General features: G+C 39.0%; 1 protein-coding gene across 5 annotated transcripts in view; it reads left to right on the forward strand.

The window, feature by feature from the left end:
• Positions 1–14060, forward strand: part of ST3GAL6 (ST3 beta-galactoside alpha-2,3-sialyltransferase 6) — a 1325435-nt gene that overhangs the window by 583868 nt on the left and 727507 nt on the right. The gene's annotated exons all lie outside the window — the stretch shown is intronic.

Consider the following 14060-nt stretch of genomic DNA (forward strand, 5'->3'; position numbering starts at 1 on the left):
CATAGTAACATAACTTTTATTTTTGTTGTGTTAAATGTAGAATTGAAGATGTAACACAAATTCTAAAATTACGTACATCACTCTGCATGTTACCTTCTTTGCTGCTCACATGTACTATTTTAATTAATGTGTTTGGAGTTGGTACATCAAATTTCCTCCAACAACAAATGATCATATTTATAACTTTTATCCTTTATTCTAATATGGACTCTATATCAGCAAAGTACTGTCCCTAAGGATGTTTTATATACCAAGCAAAACCTTAAATGTACTTTGGATATATTGTATAGTTCATTGTATTCTGAACCTGCAGTGTATTCATTGTAACGTCGCACATTGTAAACTGTTGCTTTTGTTTTGGTATCGAGTGTGTGAAATTTAATTGCAATGTTTGTGCTACTTACTTTCATGAATATTATAGTAGTGCATGTAACCTGGGCTGAACCATCTGGTCGGGCTGTGATCAGTGCCCTCTTACGGTAAAAGAAACATAAATAAAATAAAATATAAATGATCAGACTTAATACGGCACATTGTAAAATATGGTATATATTTTCTTCAGCTATTGCTTACTTATTTTTGACTATGCTCATGTTCTTTGTTACAGTACTCTTTATATATTCCAATGTATATGCTAATTTCTGGTGATTATAGAAAGCATATTTATAGGGTGGACTTTTTGTACTAAGCCATGTATGTCTTGAGCCTTTCAGACACCCATTGTAATTTGAAACGTAAGTGGAATGTAAGAAAAAAAGCACATATAATCCACTTTTGAATTCCACCTTGACTGTTTTTGATAATATATGTGAACAAGAATTTAGAAAAATTGGTTTCATTAACAGTAATGAATCTAATTTGATGTCCCTTGAGATTGAGGTACTTGACAAGTTAGCCAGAAACAAGGATTGGCGAATAATGAAAGCCGATAAAGGCGGATCTATAGTTATAATGAAATCCATAGACTATAGTAAAGCTATGAATTCCTTGTTAAAGGATGAAACTTGTTACAAGGTTATCACTAAAGCATATATTACCAGGAGCTTTCAAAAGGTTGACTCTTGTCTGTTTGACTTATTTAGACAAGTTAACATTGATTATTCAGTGTACAAATATTTACAAATTGAACATCCAAAACTTGCAACACTATTTGGAATTCCCAAATTGCATAAACGCACCGAGGAAATACCATTTAGACCAATAGTGTCTGCAAGTTTTTCAAAGACAGAGTCTATTTCTATCTGGCTTGATAAACAGTTAAACCCAATAGTACAAAAAACAAAGTCCTACTTGAGAGATTCGTGGCACCTCTTAGAAAGTTTAGGCAAGTTAAAAATTGGAGGCACAGCCTTTAATTTTGCATCACTAGATGTTACATCATTATATACAAGTATTGATCAGATTATCGGTGTTGAATTTTTAAGGGATTTTCTAAGTTTTCACACAGATTGTGATCACACTAAGGTCCACACTATATGTGCTTTAATGAATTTAGTTTTAGAAAACAATTTTTTTACATTTGAAAAAACACATTTTCAACAAATATCAGGTGTTGCAATGAGGTCTAGAGTTGCTCCCAGTTTTGCTAATTTAGTAATGGCAATGTGGGAAGTTAAATATCTAGACTCACATCCACTATCAAAGAATATTTTCTTTTATAAAAGATACATAGATGACTTGATTTTTTTATGGTGTGGAGATGTTGACTCTTTTGAGACATTTGTTGACTATTTAAACAGTTCTACTGATTTTTTGAAATTCACTGTTGGTTATTTTGGTAGTAGTATTGATTTTTTGGATTTGCATTTGAGTCTAAATAATGAACAGACACATTTTGAAAGTAGAATTTATAGGAAGTCAACCTTTGTTAAGCAGTATTTACACCACGATAGTTTATATCCTAAATTTTTGAAACTTGGAGTAATTAAGGGTCAGTTTATTAGACTTAGTCATCTGACTAGTAGAGACGACATTTTTTTAAATGAAACAGTGAAATTAACTGATTTCTTTTTAGAAAGAGGGTGTGATCACATATGGTTAAAACATATATTAAGTGAAGTCATCCAACTGAGAGAGGACAAAGATTGTCCAAAACTACACCAAATTTTTAACCTCAATGTAGGTAGGAACAGAGTGGATGAAACATGCAGTACTTATAGATTAGCCTTTCCTATTCCAATTTCAAACAAGATGATTATTATAAGAAAGATTATCTGTAATAATTGGAAAGTAATATTGGGTAATACCGATTTGTGCAGAGTTATTGGTAAAACCCCTTTTTTACATACAAGAAGACTGTTAACATGAAAACTATGCTTGAAAGAAATAATCACAGGTACATTGAGGTTAAAGAAAATTGTAAATCTAAGTATGGTACATTTCCCTGTGGGTCCTGCAAACAATGCAGGTACATTTCTGGCAGTAATATAGTCTTGTTTAAGCATTTGAATAGGGTCATTTATACTAGAGGGCATTACACCTGTAAGTCAAGAAATGTAGTTTATGCTGCTTTTTGCAGTTCATGTGAGCATTTTTATATAGGAAAAACTATCAGAACGCTGAACAAACGCATTTATGAACACACTTTGGCAATTAGAAAAAAAGACATGGCTAATGCACTAGCAAAACATGCAAGTAAGTGCATCAATGTTTAAAAAGTTTACATTTTCTGTATTAGAAAGGGTAAATGATGATTTATTTAGTGGAAATTACAAAGTCCAGTTAGAATGCAAAGAAACCTTATGGCAGATAATGCTTAATGCAGACCATCTTCCTGGTTTGAACGACATGATAAACATAAAATGCTTTTTACAAGCACAAAGGTTATAAAATCTTCTTTTTAGATACATTTTTTATGTGTTTTTTAGATTTGATTCATTACTAAGTAGTATAATCAGAATATATATATATTTTATAAGCTATTTATGTAAAAAAAGAAACGTTTTAATAATTTTGTATTTGTATTAATCATGCTTCATACTTCATTGGTTATTCCGATCACATGGAATGATAGTTAATTGTATTTAAATGGTTCTGACTGTTAAGATGATATTTCTGAAGAAGTTCATACGAATTAAAGTGGACGAAACGCGTAAATATCAGCCTGGCATCTTCTTTCCTGTTTATCTAGTTATTTGGTTACCCATTGTAATTTGTCTCTATCCATTTGCACTTGCTTGTGAAAAAAAGAAGTACAGATCTGTACTTGTTATAGCTGAGTTAGTGCTGGATTTTAACTGCACAGTTTATAGTTAATCCTTTTTCTGTTACTCAACACACCCCACTCCATCATCAAATGACAACGTTTCTCAGCCATCTGTCATGCACATGCCTAGCCCTTCCAATAAATTCTGAACTTCTCCTTCCTTTTGGCATGGTGCGGTAGTAACTAAATGCTGTAATGAGATATCCTGACAATGTTGCTGTCAGCAAGTTGCTTCCTTCTAAAATCCTTCTAGCAATACCAAAAGTAGGCATATGTACATAATGAACAGTCAATTGAATAAATACATTTTTAACAATATTCAAAAGATTCAGGATGCCAAAGAGAAGAATTTGAGAAGTAGATACAAGTTATGGTCTCAGCTCACTAAGACTGACTTCATTTGTACAATATAACAGCACTCTAAACTTGTGATTGCAGACCTGCTGTTATTTTACCAGATAACCCTGTAAAAAAAAATAGTTATTTCTGCCATCAAGTATATGGCTTGATTTACACAGCATGTACTGTTGGGGGAAAAAAGAAGCATGTTTGGCTACATCTTCAGCATCCCTACCAACTACTCAGCATGTATACGGAGAAAGATAGCAGTGTATTTAATTCTACAACATTTCCAGGGTCGACAATCACAAGCTCAGTGCTTGAAGGTCGAGTCGAGCTGTATGAATTGTGCATGTAAACAGTCGGAATGTCAAACATCGGCATTACCAACTGTCTGAACTTATCCCCACCTCCCCAAGACCCATGTTAGCGCTTGTTCCTGAGTCCAGAGCAGTAGGGATTTTCAACACTCAGGGTCATTTTTGTGCATGCTGTTATTCAGCATGCTGACTTTTGAGGAAAGGTTGCAGTGATTCACAGACTTGACCTTTCATGCATTGAGTTTTTATAGTAAAACCTGTTCCAGAATTTCAACTTTAGTGGTATATATTAAATAATCCAAAAGGTGCTACAGTTGTTACAGCAATATATGTGCTATTTCTAGGATGTCATAATCATTCGTTATCCCCCCAATTTAAGTGCTTCCATATTTATATTCATTTAAATAGCCTTTCAGTGAATTCATGCATAAAAAGGCACCCCATCAAGTATCCCTTTTTTAAGTAAAGATTGCACCTACATTCATGGATTTAATTAATTTCAGTAGTTTTGAGAATAATACATACAATAAAACACCTCAGTATTAAAAGAGTTACTGACAAGTCAGAGAAGACTTAGAAAAACAGAAAACTGGCTGCCTTTCAGCTTTAGTTATATTGCTGCTAGGTTTGGGCAGATACTTCTAGGTTAAAGTACAAAATGTGTGGTGTAATAACTTCTGTGGTTGGTACGGCAGTTAGAAGCACGGACTCACAGAGTTTACTACTGGGGGTTGGTTCCTGGATTGATTTCCTTCTTTCCAGAATCATTGTCTCCCCCCTCAGTCTGTGTAGGTTTCTGCCAAGATCTCTGGTTTCCTCCCACATCACAAAGACATGTTGACAGGTGAACTGGTGAGTGTAAATTTCCTGTAGATGTGTTTATGCATATTTGATGGAGTGGTGTCCCAAACAAGATTGGTTTTCTGCCTTATGTCCATTGCTTGCCACACCAGCTTCCAGCTTCCATGTGATCCTGAAGAGGGTAAAGCTGACATGAGAATTATTGAACATCATCTGCGTTTTGCATCCATTATACAGTTTACATATAGGAGTGCCATGGATACTGCAAATTAGGGCAGAAGTATATGTACAGCTCTAAATAGATGGATGGTTCTGGAGGTAAGCAACTTTGGATAACCTTCTTTCCAAACAATGCTCCTGTTGATTCATATTTGGTGGATCTTTTGACAGTTTTATTTGGACAAGCAGCACAAATGATGCACGTTGCACTGGTTTTATTGTGTATGACTGTACCCAGCACTATGTCTGCTCAGCTCATGTAAATAAATGAAACAATGCCGGCTTACTGTTTTATTATTATTTAAAAATAAAAATAAGGCACACATGTATTGCCATTGAGTTGACATACTGGGATGCACAAACAAGCCGGTAGGGATGGTAGTGGTAGTCATAGTGTCACATGACACACTTCAGCCTGCTAAAAACCAAGCCACACCTTGTCTGATTAGAGATGGGCTTAATCAGGGCAGTTTGTGGTAACCCCCTCAACCTGGTTTGACACTTTAAATCCAACATTGTTTTTTTTAGTTTTTTGCTGTAGTGTGATATTCAGTGACATGACTTGACACAATGCTCTCAGCCACAGTAGCTGTCCATTGCAAGGCAATATTCGCAGGACACATTACATGCTGCCCACCACCATCAGGTGATTATTGTTCTGCTACCTTATATGACAAAGGATCACTTGAAAAAGAACAATAAACAAAAATATCTGTTTTTGTAGGGGCCCAGCCCCAGTCCACCCCCACACCCCCTCCTAATTATACATACTACCTCTAAGATCACACCCCAGTAGGTAAAGGGCAAATACCCTGATCCCCCTTTTCCAAGATCACAAATAACAGCAGTCTCATGCTCTTCTCTCCTTCTATGTGGGTTTTGCTCATGCTGTCTGGATGTTTTGATGTGCAATATTGTGACCATTCACCTAAGTGAAATAGAAATGTTTATCTTATCTTTCTATCTGTCTATCTGTATAGATAGACAGATATAGATATACAATTGTAGGATCTCAGGAACTGCAAGGCAGATAAATAAGTCTGAATATCATGTGGACATAGCTAGCTACCACCATCAACATATATCCACTACATTCAGGTAGTAAAAACATGCCAGGCCCGGAATCCCTGTCATCAAGGCCAGGGCTGGGTCATGGTCAAATGGGGCCATAACAGGGCAATGGATCTCCCCCCCCAGCCATTCCACTGTCCCATTACTTGGCTATTTCTCCAAAGTTACTATAAACACTGTTCACACCTCCCAGCGTGCATACTGCTTTCTGCTTTATTTCTACAATGATTAGAGATATTTGGATTTAAATTAAAACTTTTATTTCAAATTTTATAGCACAAACACTAATAGCCATTTGTTAAACAAAGCAATACAGTCTCACAATGAAAGCAGACTTAGCATTAACAGTAAACTTCTTTGCCCTTGAAACTCACATTCATTGAAATGACATTGAAACCCACATTCAAAGAAAATGCATCTGGCTAGTGGCGGATGAAGTTTATCTTTGGGCTGTTTTCAAACCACAGGCCCTTCTGACACATTTTAGGACCTTGTATACATGTATGTGTTCTTTGAATCATCTTCCTGATTGTATTAAATTATATTCCTTGTATAATACAATAGCACTTGTTAGAGTGCGTTTTAAATGTGTAGGTTTGAACATCTTTCCAGTAAGCAATAAAACAAAACATATGAACCAATAATGACAAAACTGCCCATTTCAGAATTTTCAATATTTCCTGTAATTTGAACTCTGTGGTTTACTGTGAATATATTTTCAGTATTTTTATGTCTTTCTATTATTTATTATTAAATATTTAAAACTTTTATTGTGGCTCACCCTTGTAGAAAGTATTTAACCTTTGAGAGTGTTTATATTTATTTGGTGACACTGTGTGGGCCACTCCAAATGGCCTAGCTGTCTTGGTGAACTATTACCATTTGTATTAGTATTAATATTACACAGTATAATTGGACACCCTTTGTTAAGGGCCTTAGAGTAGCTGATTGTGGAGTGTCTGGTGATAGTGATAACTACCTTATACTGTGGGCAGAAGGGAGCACAGCAGGTAAATCTATGCCAGCTTTTCCCAGGTGTGTGTGTGTGTGTGTGTGTGTGTGTGTGTGTGTGTGTGTGTGAAAAATCAAATCTCTCAGTGTATGGTTGTCAGCTACTTGGGGCAGAGACACGAAGCACTGGGTTTACAGAGAGGGTGCTGGAGGACTTGGCTTGGATACTCAGCTGAGGACCTAATCCTACAGTTGTACCAGTGTGGAGTCTTATTGGGGACCTGGAGGGAGACAGATAGAGAAGAACCAGACCCTGGGCTGAGTGTGTTCCCTGTGTGCTCTTAAGGGAACTTGTGCTTGATGCAGAGAGATCTGCATCTGGAAATACTGAGTGTTTCCATTTGTATTCCAAGTGCATGTCCCTTTCCAGTGTCAGTGGTAAGGATTCAGGCTCCTCGATTACTGGGCCAGCATGGGGACATCACAGTTAGATGAAAAAAGAATGGTAAACTGGTAATGTTGCAATAGGGAATAGATGTCAAACAGACAACAGGTTCATAGTTACTAAGCATCTCATCCAAAGGAAGACATACTCAGGACTGCAGCACCCCCCTTTAAAGTACAGTACAGTATAAGTAATTTATTTATGTGATGTGGGAGCAGAACCCACAGCCTTCTGCATCAAAGCAAGTATGCTACCTGTTGTGCTTCTAAGACTGCTTTTAAATTCTATAGCACAATAGTGATGACCATTTGCTAAACAAAACATTTGCACATCATAAACAGACTTGGCATGAGCAGAAGAAAGCTACTCTTCCATTGAAGCTCACAGTTCCTTGAATATGCACTGAAGCTCAGAATTTCTGTAACTAAGGTATGTGGTTTGAGCTTGAACAAATTAACTAACCTGGCATCCCAAACTAGGGCATTATATATATATATATATATATATATATATATATATATATATATATATATATACACACACACACACACACACACACACACACACACACACACACACACACACACACACACACACACACTCACTCAGTCACTTACTCACTCACTCACTCACTCACTCACTCACTCACTCACTCACTCACTCACTCACTCACTCCCTCCCTCACTCACTCACTCTCACTCACTCACACACACTCACTCACACACAAACACTCACTCACTCACTCACACACACACACACACACACACACACACACACACACACACACACACACACACACACACACACCTTCACTCACTCACTCACACACACACACACACACACACACACTCACTCACTCACTCACTCACTCACTCACTCACTCACTCACTCACTCACTCACTCACACACACACACACACTCACTAACACACTCACTCACTCACTCACTCACTCACTCACTCACTCACTCACTCACTCACATGCACACTCACACACCCACGCACCTCTACCTTCTATCTGTGCTGCTTAATTTATGGGAAGAAGCAGAGCAGGTCCAGGTAGCAAATGGGTTATCATTCCACATGTGGTGTTTAAATTCAAGAAGGCATTCTGACACTGCTTCCATGCACAGAAAGAAAGAAGCAAGCAGTAGGTGTGTGCAGTGATGATGCATGCAGGGATCCATGGACGCAGAGGGTGTGTGCAATGGCAATGTATGATTGCAGAGAAAAACATGTATTTTTTTTAAATTAAAAAAAATAAATGTGACAGCCCCTTGGCCAGTGGGGGGGGTCCCTTGCCAGTCGGTGGGCCCTAGGTGACTGCCTAGGTCACCTAGTGCTGGATCTGGCTCTGATCTATGCTAGTCATATATAATATGTTGTAGGTGTTTGGAGGAAAAGCTGTGCAAACAAAGGCATAGCATGCATACTTCACCATGGCAGTAATTGGAGTATGAAGTGTTCAGACCTTGGATATGAAACACAAAAATCCTTAACCACTGTGCCACTGTGGTTGCTATAGTTAGTGACAGTGATTTGAGAGGACGAACATCAGGATCGCATGATTACATTTTTAGAATTATAGTATGTGATCTACCTGTGAAAGGAAGGGTGCATTCTCATATTCTTATTTTACATTTACAGTTATTGATCTTTCTTAATGTACAATGGGTATATTACAGCTTTTTCATATGTTTCTGTAGTTACATTGAACAACAGATAATGTGACTCACTGTATGCATAAACTCTCTGTGTCTTTTTCAGATTTTTTTTCATCCCTTCCTCTCTCTCATTCCTCACTTGACTGGTGCCACTTCAGCCTCACCATAATATCTTAACTTGCCCCTTTCTATTTGATCCTGGACATAACTCTTCACCAGGTGGGTCACCTGACTTCATGGAGGGCAGAGCATTGTTGTTACTATGTAATAGAACTGGGCATTGAGGACTCAAAAGAGAAGCTGCTGATAAGAGCCAGAGTCATTGTACTGCTGGTGGCAGGTCAGAGGTTACAGCAGGCAGTGGTAACATGCAGTGATGTCACTGTATAGGGTGCATAAACGTATGCATCACACAAAGGATTCTTTCATGCCCCTGTTAAATATTTGGAAGTTTGCAAGGCTTCTGGTCTCTACCAGAGGTTATGGAGACTATAGTAAAGTCCACACACTTCTCCAACGATAAGAACTAGCAAGGTACCTTCCAGTGTTCAGAGTCCATTCCCAAATCTAGGCCACCTGCAGCACTGATGGGCACCTCACCTCTCAGCCAGTTGGCTGGCAGGTTTCTGATGCTTTTTATTATTCTTATTTTTCACTGCACATTGAGTCATGACTGTTTATTACCATTAACAACTATACTTGATGTATAATGTATTTAAATCTGACAAGTGTTCCTGGACCTTTTCCTTCCTCAGGGTCCAGTGAAAATGGCTGTTGCCCTCTCATTTATTCCTAGTCATCAAATGTAAACAAATAAGTAACATGCTGTATCCATATGTTACACACTTTTGCAGCACTTTGATAAATTGAGTTTCGTTGTCACAGGAAATGTATGCCAGATCAACATTGAACTTTTAATGCTATGTGTTATGGTGGTTTTCACAGACAAGTGTTGTGATGGGTAAGGGGAAAACAACACTGATAAAATCTGCAAGATCAGCAGAAGTAATCAGAGTGGAAAACAGAATGTACTTCTTTTTCCTGTGACAGCTTAACTTCATAAATTCCTTTGAGATGGAAAGCTGCCTGTAGGGTAGTCAACAAACTGAAACATTATGTAACCTGCGTAGGAAATATTAACTTTAGGAAATCCTGCAAATTTGTTGAATTGAAGAGTTTAATATTACTTGTTTTGTATTACAACCATGAGACTGATTCATTGAAACAAGTCAGGTTTGACTCTGTAGTTACTCATCAAGTGAACAAAATGCAGCGAAGGATTAAGAAGAAAAATAATAATTAGTAATTCTGAGAAATTAGATTAGTAAACTCTTCTACAGTTGGGAGGTTGGCAGAATGGTTAAGGTGTTTTCCTTACAGACAGAAGGTGCAAGGTTTGTTTCTCTCATGAGTTAATTGGCTAGGCTTAAAATGGCCTATAAAGGCAGCTAGATTAGTCCTGTTCTATGAGCCTGTGAACTGTAACATGAACATAGAATACTTTGTACACTGCTGTGGTGTAAGTAGAAAGTAGAACTTTACGTTACAGTGAAACGATGTAGCATTTTGTTAAGAGCTAAGTATATTTTTTTGGTTTTAGATTCTCTACTGTTAATTGTTGCTTATAGTTTTTCGAATCACTGCTGAAAGTGTTTTGTCCTACCCTCCCTCTTTATTTGCAGCTTGTGGTTTAAATTTGGTGGTTTTACAGTTGCCCGCGCCACTGTAGATTTGATCTGGGACACTCCTCCAGTCCCATCTCTTTACCACATTCTACCTAATAAACTCCTTCTGCACTTGTTTTTAGTCCTTTTTAATTTAATTGCATTTTTTAAACTGTGTTTGATCTAATATTGCTACATACTCGTGTGCTAGCTTGCACTGCATGCAAATTGTTTTTACTGCTGTTTTAGCTACTTTTCTGTTAAAAAAATACTGTAAGCCTGTTTCCAACATTTGTAGGGAAGCCTTCTAGCTAATCAGTGGGAGTGGTAAGCACTAGGTAACCTGTCTACCACATAAGGAGCGGTTCTGGCCCAGAAATTGTAGTTATTGACCGTTTGGGCAATCTCTTCCATCTCTCTCAACTTTCTGATTTGAAAGCCTGCATTTGCACTTGTTTCTGTCCTGTAACTCATCTAGTGCAGATACAGATTCTTAGTTTTAGCACTTAAATTTGCTTATTCGTGCTCAGCACTTGTTCAGAACTTGTAAGCACTAAATAAGCTACTAATTACTATAGCACTCAACCTTCCTCATTACCTACAGGAAAAGAGTTTTTGTACTTCCTTTTCTCACTTGCTTAGAGAAAAACAGCTCTTGTACTCACTTTCCTCACTTATCTAGAGGAAAATAGTTTTTTATTCAGGCATGTCCAAGGGTCAGCTTCCAGTGTTCTCTCCTGTCTATCTGATGAATCTGGGCATCTTGGGGCAATGTAGAAATTGCCTCATGTACACAGACAACCCTCTCCTCCTACCACCCAACACTACAATCTGTGAGAGATGCACTTATCTAGCCAAACTGGAGGTAAAACTCTCTCCAACCAATACTGAACTTGACAGTCAAGAGGAGAAGGTAAACATTTACACCACACCACACTCATCACATAGTCTCACTAAGTCTACACCACCAAAATCCACACATAGTAACACAAAAACATTTGCGGAGGCTCTCAATAATAATCTGTCTAAGCAACAGAGACCTCCAAAGCAGAAACACAAGCAACCTACATCCCCCCAACACAACCCAAATGACACATAGCCCACAGACTCAGTGTACCACTCAACCACGGCCAATAAGGCAAAACAACATACCCAACTCACTAGTCATAGGTGACTCTATAGTCAGGCACACTGATGTCCCACTCACCAGGCTAAACAAGGAGAAGGTTACTGTCAGCTGCCTGTCGGGTGCCAGGATCCGCCACATAACCCACGCACTCAGGTCACTCCACAACAAGTACAAATATGACTGTCATTATCCATGTTGGTGTGAATGACCTGAGACGTACCTCCCTGGACTACATGAAAAGAGATATGGAAGAGCTTTCCAATCTTGTAGCCCATGCAGGTATGACCCTAGCCCTGAGTAGCATTCTGCCATCGCCCAGAATGATACCGCAGTACAAAGATAAAATGATTGACTTCAGTAATTGGCTAAGCTTCTGTTGTCATTCTAAGGGGATCCAGTATCTGTCTGCTTGGGATGACATGGTCGACAGACCACGATGCTTTGCCAGAGATGGCCTGCACCTGTCGCCCCTGGGATTCCAGATACTGGCTAAGGCTCTTGCCACCCCTGTAGTGCCTTTTTTAGGCAAGGTTCAAATGACAAATTCACCACCGTAACAGGAACAGGCAAGCAAAAACTGAGGGTAATGCTACTCAGTGCTAGAAGTGTAAATCTCAAAATGCACTCACTCGAGACTCTCCTTAAAATGGAGATCATCGATATCTGCGCAGTGGCTGAGACCTGGTTCAAGGCTGCAGAAAGCACCCATGCACTACCAGGCTATAACTCATACCACACTTTTCAGCCATGTAACCTGGACCGAAACACCAAAGGCGGAGATGTGTCCATATTTATTAAGGAAACCATGGTAAAAAACTTCTCCAAAGCCAACTTCATGCTTCTTAAGACAGAAGTAGTGAACTTCATGACACCCATGCAGATGGACAATACAGTTACAACTGCTGAATCCTACACAAATGCACTCTATAAGCGCTTACATGAGTGCATGGAATGTGCTATCCCAAACAGAACCAAGACACTATCCTCCAAAAAAAGGAAGTCAATCTGGTGGTCCCCTGCCATAAACAAACTGTACAACAGAAGGAAGAAACTGTTGCAAAAGAGAGTAAAATGCCATGAGTGGAGGAGCTCCCTGGTCAGCCTCAATAAGAAGCTGAGAACCCTTATAAGAAACTCCAAAGCTAGCTACGAAATCAAAATTGCCACTAATTCTAAGGACAACCACAAAGCATTCTATAGCTATGTCAAGAATCTCAATGGCAACACCCAGATCTGCTTTGAGTTACAGCACAATGGCATGAAAATTACAGAACCAACTAATATTGCCAACATCCTGGCAGATAGGTTCATTGCTAACTTTACCCCCCCACCCCCCACCCCCTAAACGGCCCATATCTATACAGGAAGAATGCAGAGTCCCAGTAATCACAACTATGCAGGTAAAAGCTGCACTGTCTAAAGCCAAAAACATAGCATCCATGGGACCGGACAACATCCCAGGCTGCGTTTTACACAAACTTCAGAACGAACTGGCTCCCCACCAAAACACCATGTTCAATAATAGCCTTGCATCAGGCTTTGTGCCCACTGAATGGTGCACAGCAACAGTTATCCCTCTCCATAAAGGGGAGCCACCACTGATCCCGGGAACTATCGCCCTATTAGCCTGACGAGCTTGGTCTGCAAGGCCATGGAACGTATCATCATGGAACTCATAAATAAAGACATTGGTAACCTCCAAACTCTGGATCCCACCCAGTTCAGATTTGTGAAAGGCAGATCATGCCTCCTGAACCTGATCGACTTCTTTGAGGCAGTCACCAAAGCTGTAGATGAGGGTAAGGTGGTTCACATAGCCTATCTTGACCTCGCCAAGGCTTTCAGCACCATCCCCCATTCTGGAAATATAGCTAAACTCACTAAACTAGGTATAAATCTCTACATCACAAGATGGGTTGCCAACTGACTCACTGACAGAACCCACACTGTAAAAGTTGCAGACTCCAAATCTGACCTCAAATCAGTGACAAGTGGAGTACCAAAGGCTTTAGTCCTGGGACCTCTCCTGTTTGATATCTACTTCTCTGAAATACAGGCTAACACAGAAGGCCTCTGGCTAATGAAGTTAGCAGACGACTGTAAACTAGGAGCCATGATCAAGTCCCCAACTGATGTGGACATCCTACAGAAGGGCGTCGTTGAGACAGATGCCTGGTGTCATAGCCATGGCCTCAAGCTCAATACCAAAAAGTGCAGTGCCATCCCCTTTGGTAAAAACTCTGTACACATGAAC

This window comes from Protopterus annectens, chromosome 5.part0 (assembly GCF_019279795.1).
Source record: "Protopterus annectens isolate FY-2018-M chromosome 5.part0, PAN1.0, whole genome shotgun sequence".
NCBI classification, from domain to species: domain Eukaryota; kingdom Metazoa; phylum Chordata; order Ceratodontiformes; family Protopteridae; genus Protopterus; species Protopterus annectens.